We start from the raw sequence: 22,821 nt of genomic DNA on the forward strand, positions 1-22,821 counted from the left end.
AATCCCTAATTTATCTCATCGCGATATTGATATGATAAGAGCACGTGTATCAAGAGAACAGTGGAGTAACAAGGGTATAAGGGTCCTTCAACAATCAGTAGCGGTAGTGTATAACAAATAGGTTTGGTCAGTCAAGTCAATCATTGTGCTCCTAAATCATGCATGATTCATAATTTTAAATTAAAAATGGGGTCAACATGATTAAGGGTGAGTTGCCTTTGTCCTGCTCTGGTTCTTCTTCAGTGAAAACCTCAATCTGCGGTTTCTTGGTTCTACCATCTTGCGACACAAAACAAAAAACAAGCAAAGGGCACTAAAATTAGCCTACGCATATATATTAATAGTGTCACTATGTAGATATCATTTTTACAAAAAAAAGTTCAATGAGCTAAATTGGAGTTACAATTTTAAAAGATATGAAATTTCAAAGTTTAAACCATTTTCTAGAATATAGAAAAGGGATTAAATATTTTCTAGACAAGAAAATAATTTAAACAGGGAATGGCAATTGGCATGTGAGGACCAAAGGAATATCACATAGACCTCATTTTCCGGGGTTTTAGGACTGTTGGGTTGATGTTTTGGGTTTGAGATATTTGGGCTAAGAAGGTATTTTGGACACTAGTGGGGGACGATAGCCTAGCCCGGAGTGGCGTAGGCCCGGTCGGGCTAGTGTGGCAGCCACATGGCTAGCTACCACATCAACTTTGAGCGGGGGAAGGTTGACCCCCAGCCGAATCAACGGCAGTCGGTGCACCGATGAGCGACGGTTAGCAGGAGAGAGAAGGGTTGCATGAGGTGAAGGGGATCATGGGGACTCGGGGAGTGTGGTGACCGGCTTGGATGAGGCTGGGAGGAGTCAGAGAGGGCTAGCAACGGAGGCCGAACCCAAGCAGGCCTACGACATCGATGATGTGCGGCTACCCTAGCACATTGGCCCCTAGTGTTGGCAGCTATGACCGAAAAGTCTAATTGGCGAGCGCTCGCGGGCCAGCGCCGCGTGTGAACACTTTGGCCCATAGTGGAGATGGCGTAGTGGAGATGGCCCATATCTTGTATATACACTTCATGGGCCGCTTTAGTGGAGGCAGACAAGCAACCTATTTCTAATATATGATAATTTTTTTTTACTTTAGGGATATAAAGTTTGCATGTATAAAGTTATATTGATGTGATCAAGCCTATTACCGATACAACCATTGCTTACATCAAGATCAAGATGATCAAGTGCTGGAATCCAATTCGGCCACACGCTACATTGCTGACTTCAAACGACCGCCAAATTTGCATACGAGCTCCGTTTCAGCTCCATGATTACTTGATGGAAAGATCTTGAAGTCATCTTTCCAACAGATCCAGCCTTATCATCAAATTCTATCCCAGTCATCCGCAGATAAAGAAACAAGGTACTGCGTCACCTGTCATGGGTCTTTGGGCTTGTAACATCGTTTGGGACCCCTGCCCAAGAGGGGCCCAAGTGGGGTGCGCTCTAATATGGTGGAGCACGACCCTACGACACCCTTGGTCATCCTCCCACCTCTATTTAGTTACCCCTTCATGGTTATTCGAGTTTTGTTAGATTAAAGTTTAGCCATTGCTACTTGCTTGTACACGTGTGTCTTGGCGCAACCACTCGGATATGGTTCTTCGGAACCCCAACTTATCATTTGTGTTCAATTACTATTTGCAATATCAGATTGCTTTTATCTTGTTCTTGCTTGTTTTTTTGATTTGCTTGTAGGAATAAGGTTGACTTGCACTGGCAAGATCAGCAACCCAAGGAGAGGTGTATCGATCGCTAAGGTGCAACACAACGTCTTGTACGGTTGTAATCGGATCGTCAACATTTCTCTCAAATCGTAGTTATCACAACTCACCGAAAGAGCGGGCCACCCCGTGCATATCATATATGTATAAAGATTTTTCTATATTAAGCTTATATCTATAATATTTTTGTATATATAATATTTATATTTATGTATTTTTTTTATATGGAGTGTTTATATATACTCCCTCCATTTATGTTTGTTTGACGTTTCCGACCAGATCTACAAAATTAAGGAAGTTGTGAATTGACGCTTTTGCCCTTTCTTCCTATCCCTTGCGTATTGTTTTGTTTGTTCTGTCGTTCGGCGACGGCGGCGGCCAACGGCGGCAGAATCAACCCTTCGTGCGGCTATCTCAAATGAGTCCGGTGACGAGATCCATGCTCCCCAGCAGCTACACAGTGGGCCAACAATGGTAGCAAGGTGGCCCTAGAGAGGAAGTGGTCAGACGGGAATGGAGCAAGGTGCTGACGTATACGGACGGCCATCGGAGACTACAACACCATCCTCCTTGCTGATTCAAGTAAGTTTGTCGACATCCTCGATGGCCATGAATCAAACCAGTGACGGCAGTCGTAGCTGCCCAGAGGACCACCTTGGATGCCCAGCCACAAGGGTTTGTGCATCTTCATCTTCTCTATCACCAAGGTTTGTCTTCTTTATCATGCGTAAGCCTTGTTAGAAATTGCAGTTTCCACTAGAAAATTAGAGCACAGTCTTGGTTTGAACATGGCTTGTGAATCTTGATGTGATCGAGCTAGAACTATAATTAAAGAGAAAATTGGTCAAGTTCAGACCAAATTCAAGAGAAGTTCAGGCTAAATTTAGAGAAAAGTTCGGACTAAATTTACAGAGAAATTTAGATCAAATTCAGCACTCTATTACCATGTGGATGATTACACATATCATCTCTCAACAATTTGGCAAGGGATTATTTTATTTCCTGCAATATGACAACAGTATAGATGACCTCTGCTTCATGTTTTTATTCACCTGCTCATACTCCCTAAAATATTTTATTTCCTGCAATATGACAATAGTATGGAGTAATTTAGAGAGTTGCTTGTAGGTTATCCCTCACCAAGGTTTTTATTCAAAAACATACAGTAGATACCATTGTCAGTGGAACAACATGTGTAATGAGTACAACACAAAATGAATAAATGATACTCCTACTAATACCATGGTACTCTTTGCAGATACTCAAAATTTGGTTGATCATTGCTTAGGTAATAGGATTACATTCTTTAGATGTTAACCAGTTCTCAAATTTCAGAAATTAACTAACAAAGAGACCAATGGAGTTATGTAATTGGAGTGCTACTCCTGTCAATGTATACCAGTATATGCTAACATCAAAATGAAGTATGATTCCTGATTAGCATTATTTACTCCTACTCTTAAATACTCCTTATTTAAAATTTGACAACTAGATGTGTTATTTTTACTCGTTTAAAATCCTTTGGAGAGCTTTGCTTGACAGTTTGACTAATACTACAAGGCTACACAATGTGGGTTGAATGTTCAAGGGGGAGGAGAAGGGAGAAGGGGCAAAAAGAGGAAGTCTCCATGCATAGCCATGTCACTTTTTAAATCTCCCCTAAGTAGAATGTTGTTGTCGCCAAGGATGCAACCACCTAGAAAACATCTAAGGTCTCCTTCAGCAAGATATGTGACATCACCATATACTCCCTCAACAAGTCAAGGTCAAAGATCAATGTGTGGTATCGATTTAAATGTGGAACCAAAAGAAATTCTTGAGGATAGTTTTGATCAAGAGAATGCTCAAGACATGGTTGAAGAGAATGATCAAGAAAATAGAGTTGAAGAGAACATTCAAGAGATGGTTCAAGAGAATGCTCAAGACAATACAGTTGAGGAAAACACTCAAGAGATGGTTCAAGAGAATGCTCAAGAAAATAGGGTTGAAGAGAACATTCAAGAGATGGTTCAAGAGAATGCTTAAGACAATACAGTTGAAGAAAACACTCAAGAGATGGTTCAAGAGAATGCTCAAGAAAATATGGTTGAAGAGAATGCTCAACAAATGGATCAAGCTCTAGACAATAGTGTTGAAGAGAATGCTCAAGAGAATAATACTCTAGAGAATAGTGTTCAACACAATGCACAGAGGCATATCGTGCCCGATGACAAAAAACGAAGAGCAATATTTGATGCATTGCTAGCAATGGCAAGAAGTGGAAATCTGAAGGGCCATGAGACAAAGGAAGTTTCAATGAAATTCTCAATACCTGTTAGGACAGTTCAACGAATTTGGAAAAAAGGAAAAATGTGTCTTCAACAAGGACTTCCAATTGATGTTAGTTGTGAAAGGTCTAGGTGTGGCCGTAAGAAGATTGAGATTGATGTGTCCACACTTCGAGATCTTCCATTGTCGAGCCGGACAACAATAGAGGATGTGGCTTCCCACTTTGGTATCAGCAAAAGCAAGGTGCACAAAATGAAACGGGAAGGTGACATAAAATGTGTCTCAAACCCCCTAAAGCCTTACTTGACAGAGAAAAATAAGATGGATCGGTTAAAGTGGTGCTTATCAATGATTGATCCAAGAAGTATGCCCAATGATCCCGTCTTCAAAGGACTGTTTGATTATGTATTTATTGATGAGAAATGGTTTGACATCACCAGAAAAACTGAGATATTATACAGATCCAAACGATGAACAACAACCTACAAGAACATCAAAGAATAAGAACTATATCCCCAAAATCATGTTTTTGACTGCTCTTGCACGACCAAGATTTCAATCAGATGGAAATTGCATATTTGATGGTAAAATTGGTTGCTTCCCCTTTGTAACATACACACCGGCAAAGAGATCTAGTGTAAATCGACCTGCAGGGACAATGGAGTTGAAACCAATTAATTCAATCACAAAAGACATTATTCGAAATTTCCTGATTGAAAAGGTTTTACCAGCTATTCGTGCTAAATGGCCCCATAAAGATGCCACGAAACCAATATATATCCAGCAAGATAATGCACGACCTCACATTTCACCTGATGATAGGTTATTTTGTGATGCTGCTAAGGAAGATGGGTTTGATATCAGGATTAAATGCCGACCAGCAAACTCACCTGATTTTAATATCTTAGATCTAGGCTTCTTTAATTCCATTCAGTCCATTCAATACAAAAAAACATCAACAAAAACAGAAGAACTTGTAGCTGCTGTTGACCAGGTAATGTGTGATTTCTTTTCCCATCGATTAGAATCTTGATATTATGGGTGCTAATCTTGGTATTATGGATACTTAGAGCATTAAGAGCTAACATCTTGATATTATGGATCAGGCATTTCAAAATTATCCAGTATGCAAGGCAAATAGAATTTTCTTGACTCTCCATGCTTGCATGAAGGAAGTCATCAGGATCCATAGTGGCAATGCATATAATGTTCCACATATTAGAAAAGGGATGCTTGAAAGACAGGGTCATCTTCCTTTGCAACTGAACTGTGATCCCTCGTTGGTACAGGATGCAATGATACAAATCAATGAATGATGTAGCTTTGGGAGGTACTACAAGTTACCTACAATCACTTCATTTTTTTTTCTATGCTCTAGAAATAGTCCATGTTTAATCAATTGTCACATCAAACTATATTCTCTGAAATTTCTAACTTTGAGAAGAAACAAATGTGTTTTTCTGCAGGTTATGTGTGCATCCATTTTAGGACAATGATAGTTACTCCTAGTTAGCTGATGCAAGAAGTAGGGGGAGCCAAGGCTGCAGGGCAAGAGATGCTTTAGGTTTTAACAGGAGAATATTTACAGAGAATTACTGTATATAAAATTAGTACTCTGGGAACAATTTATTCTTTAATCAACATAATGTACTCCGTATTTGAACAAGTGCTCTAGGAGTAATTTAATCTTGGATTATACAGTGCTCCGTATTCAAGTGCTCTAGGAGTAATTTTACCTATGGTTGGTGTTTGGTTTCTTTATGAATTCCGCTTCAGTTTTAATATGAAACCTGATAGCATTACACATGTTTCTATTAATGTTGATCTGGAAGGGTGAAAGCGATTAAAGAATGTTGTAGGGATCAATTTACTCTTTCTGAGATTTATTAGAGTGAAAGCAAAGGTTTGTTTTATTTTACTTATTGTCTACACTAAAAGATAGTCCATGTGTTCTTTAGATAAAAACTCTCAACAATTTATCCCCTATTGCATTAGACCTAGAAGGTCCTGGTAAAGGAGAAGAATTGAAACATTTCTCAATTTTTTTTTTATCTCAAGCCATACAAGAGTAATTGTTTCAAAGCGAAACAAATAACAGAGTGTTTAAAACACTAAGATTATGCTTAAATGGCACACTCTTGTTCTTATGTGTAGTTCCAGAATAGCAGATGGCTAACAAAATGGATACTCAAATTACGCTAAAAATGCATTAGAAAAAAGAAAACAAGTCCTCTTTATATGGTGTTTTCTTGCAGACCTGTGCGGTACTTTGCCATCTTCAGAACATGTACTCCAATTCAACGATGTTCTAACCAATACACTAACTGACATTCAGAAAATGTACTCCCCAAAGATACTGAACCATCCGATATTCAAAGTACTCCAATTGACATTACAAGCACAATTCACATTTGTCATACTGACAGTACTTCAAGTCACACCACATTTGATGTCCTCCAATTCAGATCGCACACTTACACAATTCACATCTAATTTCATCGGTACTACTCCTAAGCATATCAGTACTCTAGTGGAACAGGAAAAAATCTCACTGGATTACTCCAATAATAAGCAGAAAGAATGCTTGCTAGGTGCTGCTAATTGCTAGCACATCCAGCCGTAGATGAGGAGGGAGAAGCCATGGTTGTGCTGCAGTTCTTCCTTTTTTGTGCGTTGATATTCTTGACCTCACTAGTCTGCTAACCATGTCTCGTGAACACCCTCGTTGCCATCTTGCCCTTCCTCTTCTTCCTCACATACTCCGTAAGTTGAAAGGCATGTGCTTGATCCGAAAGGATCTTGGATCTGCTTCAAAAAGAAGGTTCTTGGATATTGGAGAGTTGGAGTTTGGCAGGATGAGCAAGGAGATGTAGAGGTATGGCAGCAGATGGACAGGGGTTGAGTGCTCGATCTCGTCTGCGTGCACGGCGCCCGCTGGAAGCATGGATCTTTGCTGCGGTCGTCGGCGTCCGGTGCGTTGGAGAGGGAGGAGGAGGAAGGAGGCTGCGGTCGTCGGGGTCCGGTGCATCGGAGAGGGAGAAGGACGAAGGAGGCATCAAGGGTAAGGATGGAAATTCGCGTATGAGAGGAGGTGGGCTTACCTGCAAACGTCAAACAAAAACTATTCCGGTTTGAACTAGAGCGTCAAACAAAAGTAAATGGAGGAAGTATAAGCTTATGTGTGTGTATAAGTTTGTATGTACAAACCTAAAGTTTATACACCTAAATTTTATGTCTAAAACTTTTTATGTGTAAAGAATATATATTTTGTCTAAATTTTATGGCAGGCTGGGCCAAAATGAGCTAGACGTGCAGGGTAGAGCGAGGAGGCCAGGGAACGGAAAAGGGGAGGGGTAGGGTGGGCTATGTTGGGCCTAGGAGGGGTTTCAGCCCAAGTTCAAGGAATAAAAATTTTCTTGAAGTTGATGTGGAGGATTTAAATTGGAATTTTTTAATTTAAAATTGAATTGGGATCTAAAGTTGAGATTCAAGGGATTAATTGGGACCTTTTGGGAGGACATTTGAGATCCGCACTTTAGCACGCACTTCAAGAGAGCTAATTTCACAAACAAAATTTTATTTGATTTGTTTTTTCACGAGCATTACAGCGCTGCTACCTTCACCCTCCACAGCCCTCCTCACCGAAGAGCCTAACGCCAACCCCTTGCAAAACTTCCCATAGCTGTTCAAAATTTCGATGCCAACTCTTCCAAGATGCATAGCTCAATTCTTTGGCAATGCTAATTGAAAATGCAACATTGGATGCAAATTGCATCAGATGATGTGCATTCCTGTAATATCTATGGATGTACTTTGCCTGCAATACAATGGGTACAAGGTTAAACCGAAGACAAATATACATGGTATGTTCCAAGAAGTAACTGAATCGTTTTCACATACCTTTACATTGCTTACATCAGGAGTATCTTGAGTTTTTGCAGGATAAAATTTGTAAAATTGGATATTTTCAAATGCCTCTTTGGCCTTAGCATCCATATCATCAATAGCTTTCTTTCTAGCATCCTTAGCCTACAAAAGATTTGGAAACAATAAGTGTATATACTTGAATGCATTAAAACATATGGCAAAGGTAATTAACAATTCAGTTGAATCACCTGTTTCAATTCTCTTTTCCTCTTTCTAACTTTCTCCTTTAGGAATTCCTGTGAAAGAAATGGGCCAATAGTAAGAAAGGACAACTCAATGAGGTAATTACAATAGCCTAAACGGGATTATTCTGCTATTCACTCCGTCCCAAAAAGACTCCATGTTAGCACATCTCATTTGTCCCACAAAGACTTCATTTTTCCTTTCTTAACTACAATCAGTCCACAAATCAAGAAGTTGTATACCTTTGATACCCCTTACCTAATATATGCTAATATAGTACTTTACAATACTACATTCTTATTAATGAGGGATACTTTAGTCTTTTACCCATACCAATAAATTGTTAGCCTTGTCCTAAAGTTAGGAGTCTTTGTGGGATAGAGATAGCAGCAGCTTAATAAAAACAGGCACCATAAATTTTTCTTTCTCGTTCTCTGGTAGATCCTCCTCTTTAACTTTCTCATCAGCAAAGTCCTGCATTGCAACAGAATGACTCCATATAGCTGCCTTTCATAGGTAGAATCAGAGCAAAACTACCAAATTAGCACAGACCTCATAATCATCCACCTCCCAGTTAAACTCACATACTATCTGCAACAAGCAGTACAAAATAAAAAGGATATTAATTGACACATACGGAAGCAAATCTTTTTTAAAAAAAGATCATCCGTAGAAGAATTTAAGTTTTGTTTTGGAATAATTTCAGTGTTTACATTAATCTAAGCATGGAAAGTGGGATGGTAAGTTATCACTTCAAAGCAATGAAAAATTTGCATCAATAGCAGGAAAAAAAACATAGCAACTAACTTTTCAACCAATGGATCAATAAGCGACCAGCTCACCAGCCTGATAGATCAAGACTAACATGATTTATTGCGCAACAGCCTAGTGGTCAACTTTGATCTATAGGCAGCATTGCAGCATGAAAACACCACAGGCAAAACACGGACAAACTAAGCAACGCCATAAAGCCAGCAAAAAGCAGCAATTAAATTTTGCATGCAATAATCAGTATGCAGCACTAATTGAAGAAATTATACTGGAATCAGCATAGAGTTGTATAGAAATAAGACATAAAAAGTCAATTAGAATGGCAGGAAACATGACAAAATTTAACTTCTCACTTAGGCCAGTTTAGCACTGCCACCTATCACCTATATCAGTGGAGAAGCTACAGCTGCATCTTGGTCAGAGGTTCCCTTAAATGTCAAGTTGATTTAGGGAACAAATATCCCAAATATAGCTTAATTACTATCAAAGTCAAAGAACTTTATATAGGTTTTGCAGATTACACCGACTCCAAAGATTACAAAAAAGGTCATTTTGTTACACTTGTGTTGATAATAGGACTTCATAAGATAACAAACAGCCTATGTTAATAACAAATTATTTAGGCAAAACTGGGAAAAAAGATAAAAGAAGCTTACCGGTTGTTCGAGAGGATATAAGATATCAACAACTTTATCATCTTCATCTTCAGGAGGATTTAGTGGCATATAATCTGCAATATAGTTAAACAAGGTTCACATCACTCCTTAAAACACTTCATATCATATGTATGTAACAATCTAATCAACCAGTTTATCATGAGGAATTTTAGGTAATTTAAGACGTCAGGCTATGATATGGAGGGACTTGAGTAACCCTATTTGTTGTTTCGCATGATTGTTGACCTTGCCATTCTGCAACACTTTATAACAAGATTTATGCAGTATGTCTATGTTTGCACCACAAGTACTAATATTTAAAGGCACAAACACCACTGAAGATCAGATCATTCGCAATGTGTTCCATAGCTGGGAAAAGTGCCTCTGAGACTTAACCATCAATCAAGACCAGATGTGTAAATGGTATCAAAGTATTAGCCAGTGGTCAAACATGTGATTTTAACAAACAAATATTAACTAGACATACACATACACATGTCATTTATAGTTTTGCAAATAAAATACTAGAGTTTAAAAATATGCAAATTAGCAGGCTAAGAGCCCATCAAAGTCAAAAGGCCACTACCTCCCTGGCTGAATGTAAATTATCTGCCGTTCACCCATTGCAATGAAATTAACAATCTTCCATACTGAAACAGCATGAGAATGACCACGGTGGTCTTGCAGGATATAATGCACAAATTCAATTCGGTGAAGTTCACGTTCTTGAACTGGACTAACCCAAGGGGTTGCATTCATTGATAGGCATTCAAAGAATTCTATAAAAACAGATATTTCTGAATATACACAAAACAGGCCTAAATCATAATCCCAAGTCAACTTACATGGCATGCAATAGTCAAACAGCTTGACTCGCTCAGTTTTGAGATGCCTCAGTGCAGACCTGCAAGATATACAAATGAGGATACTAGAGCTAGTCACCATAAAAAAATCTAGGGAAGATGTTAACAGTGGATTTATATCGAATGCTTAAGGATTACATCCCAAGAGTCCCAACCATTGAGTAAAAATCGGTTGAAACGGCCATATATTCAGACATATATACGCAGCAAGAAGAGTGACACAAACAAGAGAATTGGAATGGGACCAGCTTACACAAACAGCAAAATAGTTTGCTTGCCTGACTGAATTGCCCATCTCCGCTTAATCATCATATTAACCCTTGATTAAGCCCAGTTACTTGCTGATTTAGCTGGCCTACTAGCTACTCACCTAGCAGGCCAATTAAACGCTAAAACCAGCAGCTTGGTTTGCATTGTTTTTTTCAGTTTTTAAGGTATGAATTTTTTCTAGCGATGCCCATGTATATTTGCCTCGGATGATTGGGAAAGCATCATAAAGATGTTTCACAACAGTGAAAACAGAATAGGTGCAAATATAACATCAAACTTTGTTTTCAATCCAAAAAAAAAAGAATAGGTGCAATTATCTCCATATACTTAATGAATAAATATATACACATATATTAGAGTGAAAACTAAATTACCCATATAATTCGGATTAATCACCAGCTCTTATTTAATCTTTTGATGGTACCATGTCCGTTTGACCACTGTATCCACTTTTACAACACTAGCTCAAACAAATAAAAAAAGGATAGCAACAGGAATGTATATGGCCCCAAGAATGATTTGCTAGTGAGAACGGAGAACAGCATGAGTAATACTAACCTCCGTTGAGTGCAGCCAAGAGTAAATATTTTGTTTTCAAACGGTCAATCCTACTGAGCCAGTAGAACCAGGGGGGAAAAAGAATGAGCAAAATGGAAAACTACATATGGTGATTGGTAAAAAAAAACCACTAACGAGGGGAACAAGGTAACTATGTTAGATTTCCAAAAGAAATGTTAAGAAGTATAGCTCAAAATAAATACTGTGGGAGTACCGGTCCTCTAGTGGAACATAAGGCACCCAGGCCATCTTCATTGCCTTCATTGACACTATTTCTTCATTTTCCCTTTGAACAAAATTTATACCAATTTTATCTGAAGGAGGAAAAGGGCAGTCAATCTGCAATACAAATAAAAGTAACAGGTTCTAAATGAGATTCAGCATACAGCAAGTAAACAGTTAAATTACTCCCTCCATTCCAAAATATAAGGCACAACTACCACTAATACAAAGACCAAGAAATATTTATAACCAACTCCTTTAGATTGCCTTGATGCATATAATGTGGTTTGGTGTTTTGAAGGTGAAGAATTTAAAATAAATCAAATTTAGATGAGAGAGGTGTGTTAGTTAAGGTATACTTGCACGCATGCCTTATATTATGGGACAAACAAAAAAGTAATTACAGCTTATATTTTGGAACAGATGGAGTATCAGGGTTCAAACTTTAAACATGTCAACGGCCGATGCAATTGTAACCTGTTAAGGGAGCAAACAAAACAATATTGGAGTTAAAACAGTGGAAAGAAGATGGAAGTTGCTCCCCTTGGCATTATGAAACAAAGCCACGCCAAATAATTTTGAGCAGTATACAAGAAACCAAGAAAAAGAAAAGCTTTGGGTACTGGCATTATTCAAAAATAACAAAGGAAGAGAGTACAAACATGATTACCTTAGTAGCATTAACCAAGAACAAGAAGAGAAAGAAATATTCAAACCAGCATGTACAAATGGGATGATAATGATATGTTGAGCTGGCATAAGCATAAGATAAACATTCGATATAAGAATATATGCCAATGTGAACTGTTTTCTTAGATGCAATTTTCCCTTAATGCATGCCGGGAGAACTGAACATAACTTACAGCAACTACAATGGGAATAAGTATTATCTTCGATTCACCATTCACAATCAATAGTTGAGCTGCATGCCAACAGAAACGAGTCAGTCATATAAAGTTTTTCAAAAATTATAAAACAAGGTACACATACCTACACAACGGCACAACCAATTTAGCTAGGGTGCACATGGTGAAACAAATGAGTGTTTCTACTAGTCAACTTTAAAAAGACACTTGCAACTCACATTGAACATTTATAAAGAAAAACAACAACACAAGAACTGAACAGAAGTATGATCCAGAAAAACGCCAGTTTCATTTTGGAGATGCCCTTTCAGAAATGATCAGCATGCAAGGGTATATCTACAAAAAAGTATAGCTAACATCAGGGGAAGCACACAGTTTTCTTCTGGTGCTACTGCAGACATAATTAGTGAACTTCTTTAAAAAATACAAACTGATAGATTTGGTATTTAGGTCTCTCAGGAACGTCCAAACAGGCATCCAAGCTAGTACACATAAAAAAACTAGCTAATATAACACCATTTGCTGCAGACCTGCAGTTACTAAATGCTAGAAGGCTAATAAGAAAGTATGTGTATCACAAATTGGAGTGTTGATCTTAAAACAAGTGTGACTGTGCAAGAGTAGGTAGGATACTTACGTTCAGTGCTTCCAAACAAGTAAACTGTTTTTCCATAAAGCTTTCCCCCTTCTTCTAGGGCTTTCTGCTCAGCAACATTAAACCATATGTCATTCTGAAAGCAAGTGTAATGTCTCAAAAAAAAAAGAATAGTATTGGAAGACTATCTGCCCATCAAACCTCTAAATTTTCAAAGTTCCAGTTGAACTCCTTTACCAGTAAGGCCAAATGCCCATAATAGATTTTTTTTTTTTTGCATGTTAGAGTATGCACTACTGACTGACTTGACAGTAAATTAACAAAATAGGTAGGCCAATAGAATGTAGACAAACCTCAGTCCCAACAGGAAAGGCTGACAACCAAAGATCTTCCTGACCAAAGTAATATATCGTTAGGCATGAACATCAAATAAATATACCGGACCAAAATAAAGAATGTAAGGCATACTAATGAAAAGTATTTTCATTTGAAGTGTCTAAAGGGATCAAGTCAAACAATTAAAATCATAAAGCACTGAAAAATGATCACCACATAAAACGATTGAACAATTATTGTCACCGAAAAGTTCAAATGGTTGTATTTCTGGCTGCAAATCTCTAACTTGTACTCAGCCTTTTTTATTCCTGTTGCTCTCATCTAACCAGGCAGGCTCAACAATTGTGTGTATTTTCTGCCACCTTCTTTTTGTAGCATCCTATCTAATATAACCTATAAGCATAAAACTATAATTAATCGTTTTCCCTGTTTGCAAAGACAATTTGATTATCCCAAAATCACCTTTTATACCAGTCTCACAAACTTTTTAACAATTAAGTGCCCTAGCACTGATACCATAAACGGCAAAAAAATGCTACAACACATGCTAGTTTTGTGGTATTTGTTTGTAGGACATTGCCAAAAACATTGCTTCATCACAGGGCACTCCAGTTTTATGGTAATTTACCAAAACACAATATGGCCATTATTTTAACATATTTGGCTCGAGAGATAAAATTTTATAAATGACGCTTTCACCCTCATTTCAACCATTGTCAGACGTCTAAAAGCGATCAAGTAGTCAAAACTGTTAATGTATAAACAAGAGGCATTATGGAGAAAAACCTGATGTGCTTGATCAGATGAATTTAATGTCAGTATAAACTTTTGTGATCTGATTTCAATTGTTAAGGTGATTGAAAAAGGGCAAAAAGCGTCGTTTCTAAATTCTCTCGCCAGTAATCCAGTTGAACGACACATGTTAAAAATAATTGTCTGCGTGTGTCTTACCATATTAGCGTAAAACCAAAGTATCATATGGGGAAGCCACGTTTTATGGTGTCCTATGGCAAACGTCAACAAATTAGAGTGTCCGGCAACAAATTTTGACAGCTCATCACTATAATAATATCTCAAACTTTGCAGTAAGTCAGTAACATATTGTTCAAACAATGAGAATATAGCAATGCACTTCAGAATAAAACCATTCCTAGCACTGACCTAGAACAACAGGAATTGTACGGTCCGGTCATCTCACATATTTCTTTCTTCATCGCCAATAAATGCTCTAACTCTACGGCGCAGCATTCAACACGAAAGCCATCCCTGATGAAACTAGGAGCCTTCACGGCGCAGCTAAATCAAGTCACGCACTAACCATGGAATTTCATATTTCAGCATCCCACGCAGCGCGAGTCGAAACAGCCATATCATTCGGACTAATCCGACCACTACGAATCATCACCCGCAGGAGCAGCAAACCGGAGACCACGCGATCCCGCACAACACAAGGACGAACCCAAGGACGAACCCGGACCAATAAAAATCGCAACGGAGGCGAAGCACGCATCCGAGCCGCCGGGTAATTCTCGCGGAAAACCTCCTCACCAGATTCCGCTTCTCGTGGAAGTACTCCGCCTCCGGCTTGGGCTTCGGGTTGGGCTTGCGCGACGCCCTGACGCGCTTCCCGAGCCCCCGCTTGGCCGCATCCTCCGGCTTGCTGGAGTCCTCCACCGCACGCTTCCTGCCTCTGGAGCGCGGCATCGCCGTCGATTGCGAGGGCTAGGGAGGTGCTCGGAGGGGAGGGGAGGGGAGCAAACGCGTGGGCGTGGGTGTGTTCGTGGGCTTCGAGAACCGTCCGATCCGAATGGGCATGTCTTCTGAGACGTCAGATTCGTGGTCTACCGTGCGGAGGATGGTCGACCACCACGTGTGACCGTGGCAAAAAAAAGCTCACCTGTGACACATACGCTACATGATTAATTAATTATTAATTATTAAATATATATATAATATATTAGTATGATTTTTAAAAATGACTTTTTCTATAGAAACATTTTACAAAAAATATATGGTTTAGCAATTTGGAAAATGTACGAGCGAAAAACGAGGGGTTAAATTAACTTATCACATGGACGAACTTGACCTCGGTATGTTTGATGTCATACTTCATCATTATAAAATAATTAAAATTTGTTATTTTGCTTACGTTAAAGTTATTAAGGGATGTTTAGTTAGGAGCTAACATTCTCATGTATTTTTTTTACGAAAATGTTATCCTACGGTATACTGTTTCGACGGTATAGTTGCCAGACATGCTGAGCACTGTGGCTGAAGCTAGCTAGCTAATCTTGTCCGATCCTCGCCGCCATCCGCGGCAGGCAGCTCGTCTTCATCGGCGACTCGCTGGCGCACAACCAAATGGAGTCCCTGCTCTCTCTCCTCTCCCAGTACGTAACTATGTACTGATTGATCACCTGATGTGAAGCAAAACTGGAGCTATTTGTGGAGGTGATAAGCATGTAGGCGGAGACACCGATGAAGGTGCTCGCCGGCGACGCGGATGGCGACGGTGTCCGGGAGTGGCGCTTCCCCACGCACAGCTTCACACTCATGGCGATCACGACGAGGTTCTTGGCGCGCGGCGAGGCGATGCTCGGCGCCGACGGGAAGCCGACGGCCTCGTACGACGTCCACCTCGACGAGCCCGACCCGTCTAGGCCGCCTGCGGGGGCTCGACTACGTCGTCTTCTCTGGTGGCAACTGGTTCTTCCGCGTCAACTACTACTCCGAGGACGACCACCGTGTATAGGGGTGGCAATTTCACCCGTGGGGCTGGGTCCCCGACGGGTACCCGCCTCTACGGGTACGGAAACAGGTCCCAATTTTGATCCACGGGTAATCGGGTCCAGGGTCTCGCATTTGGGTGGGTGAGGGGACGGGGATGGAGTTCTACCCGCGAGGACCCGAGAGGGGTATATTAGACTATGACCTATTAAATTACAGCCTATATAAGATGCAAAAGCCTAATCCTAAGCCCACATTTCTATCATGGCAAACCATTTATTTGTTGAATACATCATTGTTATTGTAATCCACTCAACTGCAGTACCGCGCATCCATCCAATTCAATTTTTGTTCTTGTTAAATTCATCATTGTCTTTTATTTCTTGTGTTGATTGAAGTGAGACATTACTCGATGCGGGTGAGCGGGTCACCCAGTCGGGTTGCGGGTTCCCAGTCGGGTCGGGTACGGGGATGGATTCCGACCCGCTTCTCCATTCGGATCCGGGTTCGAGTATAGAAGATGGGTGACGGGTTCGGGTCCATTCTTGTCCAACCCACCCCGACCCGCCCCGTTGCCATCCCTAGCCGTGTAGGCTGCAGCGGCTGCAACGACGCCAGCCTCACCGACGTCGGTGTCGCGCTCGCTATCTGCCGCATCGTCAGTGCGGCGCTCGAGGCCACCGCCCGGTGCGGTGACTACAAGCGCAGCCTCGTTGCATTCGCCTAGACCTACACACTGAGCCACTTTGAGCATAGCTCGTGGTTCGACAGCGGCTATTGCAATAGGCTCCTAATCACATGGTATTGGTACAATATCATATTTGATACCGAGAGGTATCATGCTTGATACCTCATCAGAATTATCTCGTTTTTAGTACCAGATCTGATATCGATGAGGTATCGTGTTTAATACCTCGTCGTAATCATCCCGTTTCAAAACGGGATCCCGTATTGTAGCAGTCCCTATTTTTTTACTAAGATAGCTAACTTTAGTCTTGTAACACTTTAGTGGTAACAGAATGATAAACTAAACTTAGGTAAAGTTAGACTGAAAAACTAGAGCGGGTGACGTGTGGGCCAAGTAAGTTAGAGTTGTGGCAGATTCTAAACACTATTCACCAAAACTATGTCTTACCTAAGATTAGATGTGACAAAGTTAGTTACAAACCAAATAGACCCTAAATCCTTAGCCACAAAATAGCAAGTCTAAGGGAATATTGCCACACTTTTGTGAGTCATTAATATTTGAGATCTAGTTTGCTGAAAAGGAAATTTATCACAATTGTGATTACAATCAAACATTTACCAATTTATTTAAAGTCAACTAAAGTTAGACGTTGTAAATTGTGGCAATGTGTAACTAGCAACCAAACACCCCACCCCCTAAATATAACCATCAAGAAAGGCATTAAGAGGGTGTTTGGTTGTTAGCCACAATTTGCCACGCCTAACTATAGGCAATTTTGACTAACTTTAACTATTTGGTTTTAGCCATAGTTACGACAAGATTCATTTATAGTAAAATAGGTCACACGTATCAATGACTCGGAAAAGTGTGAGAGTATACGCTTAGGCTTGCCATGGTGTCGCTAAGGGTATGTTCGGTTAGGAGCTATACATTTTTTACTAAGCTGACAAAATGTAGTCTCATGACACTTGTGGTAAAGGATCTATTTGGCTGGCAACTAACTTTACCGTACCTAACATTAGGCAAACCATAATCTTGGTGGATAGTGTTTGGTTTCTACCACAACTCTAACTTAGCTAACTCTTAGTCATTTGGCTCGCGTGTGATTTACTATATTTTCGCCTAACTTTGTCTAAACTTAGTTTATTATTTCGTTTACCATAAAACTATGGCAAGACTAAAATTAACTACCTTAGTCAAGAATGTATGTCAATATAAGCTATCAACCAACCATGATATAAAATGACAAACTAAGCTTAGGCAATGTTCGACAAGAAAATATAACGAGTGGCATGTTGATCAGGTGGCTAAAAATTTGACAACTTAGAGTTGTGGTAGGTTTCAAGTACTATCCATCAAAATTATGGTTTGCCTAAGGTTAGGTGTGGCAAAGCCAGTTACTAACCACACATACCCTAAAGATTTGATGGCTTGTTTGGTTGATGGCTAATTTTGCCAAACCCCATCTTAGCCAAAGTGTGGCTAACAAAATGATGATCGCACCTTAGCCAAGCTTAGCCAAGAAATTGTATCATTAACATGTGGGGTCACATATGTTGGAAATTGTGGCTAACCATAACAATGGTATCAACCAAACAACAAGGCTAAGAATGTTTGGCATGCCTAAAGTTTGGCTTGGCAACTTGAGGCATAGAACCTAGCAACCCCATAACCTCAACTTAGGCAACAATGAGTAGAAACTAAAGAGAAGAGATAGAATAACAATTTTATCCCATGTAGCTAGCATGTGCATATAGCCGAGCATGTCACACATTCATCCTCGTTGTCGGGAACTGAAGTGGCTTCATAGGTCTTACACGTCGAGAACGGTGACAAGTGGGAAGAAGCTTCCACTTGGCAGCAATATGATGGGACTCCCTGCTCCCATATTGATGAGGTTAGGTACTTATTTTATGCACCTTCATGTGACACGGCTTAGCCTACTCCATTGAGAGGGGTCAGGGGCCCACCCTACCCTAATGTGGGTGAGCCGCATACTGGAGGAGGGTGTGCTTGCTCTTGTCATAGAGGGGTTGGGGCAGCCCAACCCCTTATTGAGGGCGTGTCACATCCTCAAACCTTCCAGTTGGCGCATTTCTCTCATCGACTAATGGACTGATGGCAACCGTGGTTGGGTGACTGGAGGGCCATTCCCAAAGCCGATGGCTAGTGAGAGATGGTCGATGATCAGCCTTAAGCAAGTGCTACTTAGACTTGGAGGAAACACGAGTTATTGATATGCATACCCTAGTTTCCACAACACCGACAACCACCCACCAAGAATTAAAAATTTACATTACTCTTCCCTCTCCCATGTAGTGTTGCTACTCTCTCTCTCTCTCCCAGTTCAATTGCTTGCCTACCATGGGAAAAGGGGAAGAAGACAACAAGCAAAACAAGGGCACCTACATGGACATGTTATCGATGCATATGCCTATGACCACCGCTAGGATTTGCAGTTGACCACTTCCAATGGATTATGTAGGGGGGAGGTCATTTGTTAAAAATTCAAGTGAAAAAACAATGAAAAGGTCAAATAAGGAAGAAAAGTTCAGAATAATGGGCAACAAACTAAGAGGTAATTTCACTAGTGCAACTAAGCAACATGGTCAACTTTTAGGGACAAATAAAGAGTTACTCCCTCCGATTCTTTTATTCGACGTCGTTGACTTTTTGAATATACATTTCATTATTCGTCTTATTAAAAAAAATTATGCAAATATGGAAAATTATAAGTCATTCTTAAAGTTACTTTAGTGAGAAATGAAATCGTAACAAAATAATTAATAGTTATATATTTTTTGAAAAAGACGAATGGTGAAGCGTAGACCCAAATTCAATTGCGTCAAAAAAACCGAGGGGGTATATCTTATACCAACATATAGAATGTTATCATATCTATTTGGCATTATGATTTTGTCAATTTCAGTTATTTCTCTTGTGATATTTTTTGGATAGTCAACCGATGACTAAAGATGATTAGTAAAGTAAGTATGGTTTAAAATGTTGCAACTTCATATATTGTAAAATGAGAAATAACATAAGGTGCAAATTCTACATTTTCTTAAGGTGTTTGTGTTTATTATTTTAATGGCCATTTATAAATTGTTGGGCTTTTGTTTGAAAAGTAACTAATGATTTTTACTACAGTATATGTGACGAGATACGGTATTTTCACTAATTCAATGTCCTCTCTCTTTTTGATTAAGAGAAAATCTACTCCATACCATTGAGTTTGCATCGATACAACGATTTGCCATTGACTTTATCGAGTTCTAAGATATATCCTTGGTTAACAGTTTTCTCTACCATATATCCTTGGATCCTATGCATTTGTAATAAATGTCCAAAATACCCTTTAGACATCCAAGATTGACTATGGACTTATCATGTTAGAAGATCGAGAAAATTATGAAAATTTTTGCCTAGGATCCTAGCAAATCATTATAGTTTGTGAATATCTTTTAAGATTATTTTTTGTATTTTATTTTTTGGAAAAAAATTCTCGATCTTAAAAGATACCCACAAACTATAATGATTTGTTAGGATGCTAGACAAAAATTTTCATAATTTTCTTGATCTTCTAACATGATAAATTAATAGTCAATCTTGTATGTCTAAAGGGCATTTTGGACATTCATTACAAATGCATAGGATCTAAAAGTATATTGTAGAGAAAACTGCTAACCGAGGGTATATCTTAGAACCGGACAAAGTCAATGGCAGATAGTTGAATCGATGCAAACTCAATGGTATGGAGTAGATTTTCTCTTTGATTAATATATAAGGCACGCTTGAAAAATAATTCAAAAATTAAACTTTTGAATAACAATTAGCCTAACAACATAGCAGGTACATAATTGCTGCTTATAGTCCAGCCCTTCGTTTTCTATTTTATATATATATATATATATATATATATATATATATATATATATATATATATATATATATCTCAAACTAATGCCCCACTCCCTCATAAGGCCCAAACCCTCTCCCACCCCTTCCAAAAGCCCTCTTTTAGCCTGGTCAAAGCACTCTCCCACCGGTCAAACCCGTCATTTGACCTTCCTCCATACCCCACATTTGTCAACTCCCGTCTATCTGAAAAGTACAGTAACATGAAGCCAAAAATACACTAACATGCCCTATAAAATACAGTAACACCGTCAAACTATAGTCATGACAGATCTAGTTTTTTAAATCACATTTTTTTAACCAATGTGGTGAAAACGGTTTTGAAAAATAATATAAAACACATGAGATATTGCTCTCTAAAGATTGGGAATACAATATTTTTAGCTCCCTCACATGTATTAGTTGTACCGTAACAACAATATAAAGTCATGATGTTGTTGTACTTCTATCGTGATGTTACTGTATTTCTATCACGACTGACGTTACTGTAACTGTGCAACACACGTGTTACTGCACGTATATCGCGATGTTACCGCACATCTATCATGACGTTACTGCAATTGTGCAGTAACAATACATATATTTTATAGCAATATAACTCTATTACTGTATAGGAGACGCATCATTACTGTACATATAGATATTTCTTAAGATTTTAAACTTTAAACAACTTTATCTCTCACCTAATATATTATTTTTTAAGAACTTTTGTACCATATTGTTTGAAAAGAAATGTTCTAAAAAAGTAGATCCCTCATGGTTATGTTTCGACGTTGTTGCTGCAAATTAGTCGTCACGTTACTATATTTTTGTCGTCGTGTTACTGCACAATTCCTGTAAGACGAGAGGTGAGCTTTGATAGACATAAGGGAAAGCCCATGAAAGGGTTGACCCACGCGATTAACCCTTTGACCCGCCTTTAAATAAGGTGGGGATGGTTTTTGGGCCTTGGGAGTAGGGTGGGAGGTGAGATGGGTCTTGGGAGGCTTTGAAAGAGAGGGAGTGTAGAATAACTTATACTAAGGGGGTGCACATATTAGTCTTGTCATATATATATATATACATATATGAAAATTAGATCCTACTACCAGGTGTACCTACTACCTTCACGTTCATGATGAAATATACTTCTATAACTGTTTCTGCTCCCACCAACAGAAAGTATAGACAATGTTAAATCACATATGAATGATACAACTATACGTATAGAGTTTGTATTTTCTGTTGGAAAAAAGTATAAATATGTATGAATGTGTTTCTGCACCTTAGACATGAAGGGAGTAGCTTCACCTAGTAGTAGGATAGAGGCTTCATATATATATATATATATATATAGTGTGTAGTATCACTAGCTTGAATGTAAGGACTAAGGAGAGCATTGACGAACCCAGAATAAAAATTAGTGGGGTCCTATACATATCATAACATATATAATATTTTTATTTCAACTAATAATATGATTAATATAAATAACTAAATATTATAATTCCACCCTGGGCCCTGTGACCCTGGGTACGCGGTAGCACAATGTAGGAATGCCCCTGAAGGAGACCAAAAAAATCTTGTAATGTGAAACATGTGTGATACTTAGTGCTTACTGCCTTTCACCTTGGTTTCAAATGTAAATATTAGTAGCTAGATATTCATATCTAGCTAGAAATGTTTATATTTTAGAATGGGGCAGTGCATATAATATACTTTTGTACATGTTGAGGAAAGTGAAACAAAAGAAAAAAGAAGCGAGAACTAGCTTTGCAAGGGCTCAATGATAGATGGGTAGAGAAGTTAGAGAAATTTCCATGATGACAAAAAATAGAGATAACATTATAACTAAACTACGGTAACAGTTAGCTCTAAGAGCAGGTACAATAGCAGACTATAAACCAGCTACTACCTCCGTTACATAATGTAAGATGTTTGACTTTTTTGGTTGCAACGTTTGACTATTCATCTTATTCAAAAATTTAGTACAAATATAAAAAAATGACAAGTCATGCTTAAAGTTCTTTTGATAATAAAGTAATTCACAAGCAAAATAAATGATACTTTCAATTTTTTTGAATTTCACAAATGGTAAAATATTGCAAGCAAAAAAGTCAAACATCTTACGTTATAAAACGGATGGAGTATAAACATATTTAATGAGATAAGAGAGGAAAGAGAAGATGAGTGAGCTACAAATAGCCAGCTACAACACGTACTCCAA

At 38.9% G+C, this 22,821-nt stretch overlaps 1 long non-coding RNA gene and 1 pseudogene across 1 annotated transcript; one reads left to right on the top strand and one right to left on the bottom strand.

Moving 5' to 3' along the window:
• The first annotated feature begins 4,817 nt into the window (after nucleotides 1-4,817).
• On the top strand, nucleotides 4,818-5,590 carry LOC102701146. The gene is made up of 3 exons (XR_005811209.1): nucleotides 4,818-5,029; nucleotides 5,142-5,365; nucleotides 5,502-5,590. It is a non-coding gene; the product is annotated as an uncharacterized LOC102701146 (long non-coding RNA).
• A 1,944-nt stretch (nucleotides 5,591-7,534) lies between these two features.
• LOC102704029 lies at nucleotides 7,535-15,039 on the bottom strand (annotated as a pseudogene).
• Between the last annotated feature and the right edge of the window lie 7,782 nt (nucleotides 15,040-22,821).

This window comes from Oryza brachyantha, chromosome 2 (assembly GCF_000231095.2).
Source record: "Oryza brachyantha chromosome 2, ObraRS2, whole genome shotgun sequence".
Taxonomy (NCBI): domain Eukaryota; kingdom Viridiplantae; phylum Streptophyta; class Magnoliopsida; order Poales; family Poaceae; genus Oryza; species Oryza brachyantha.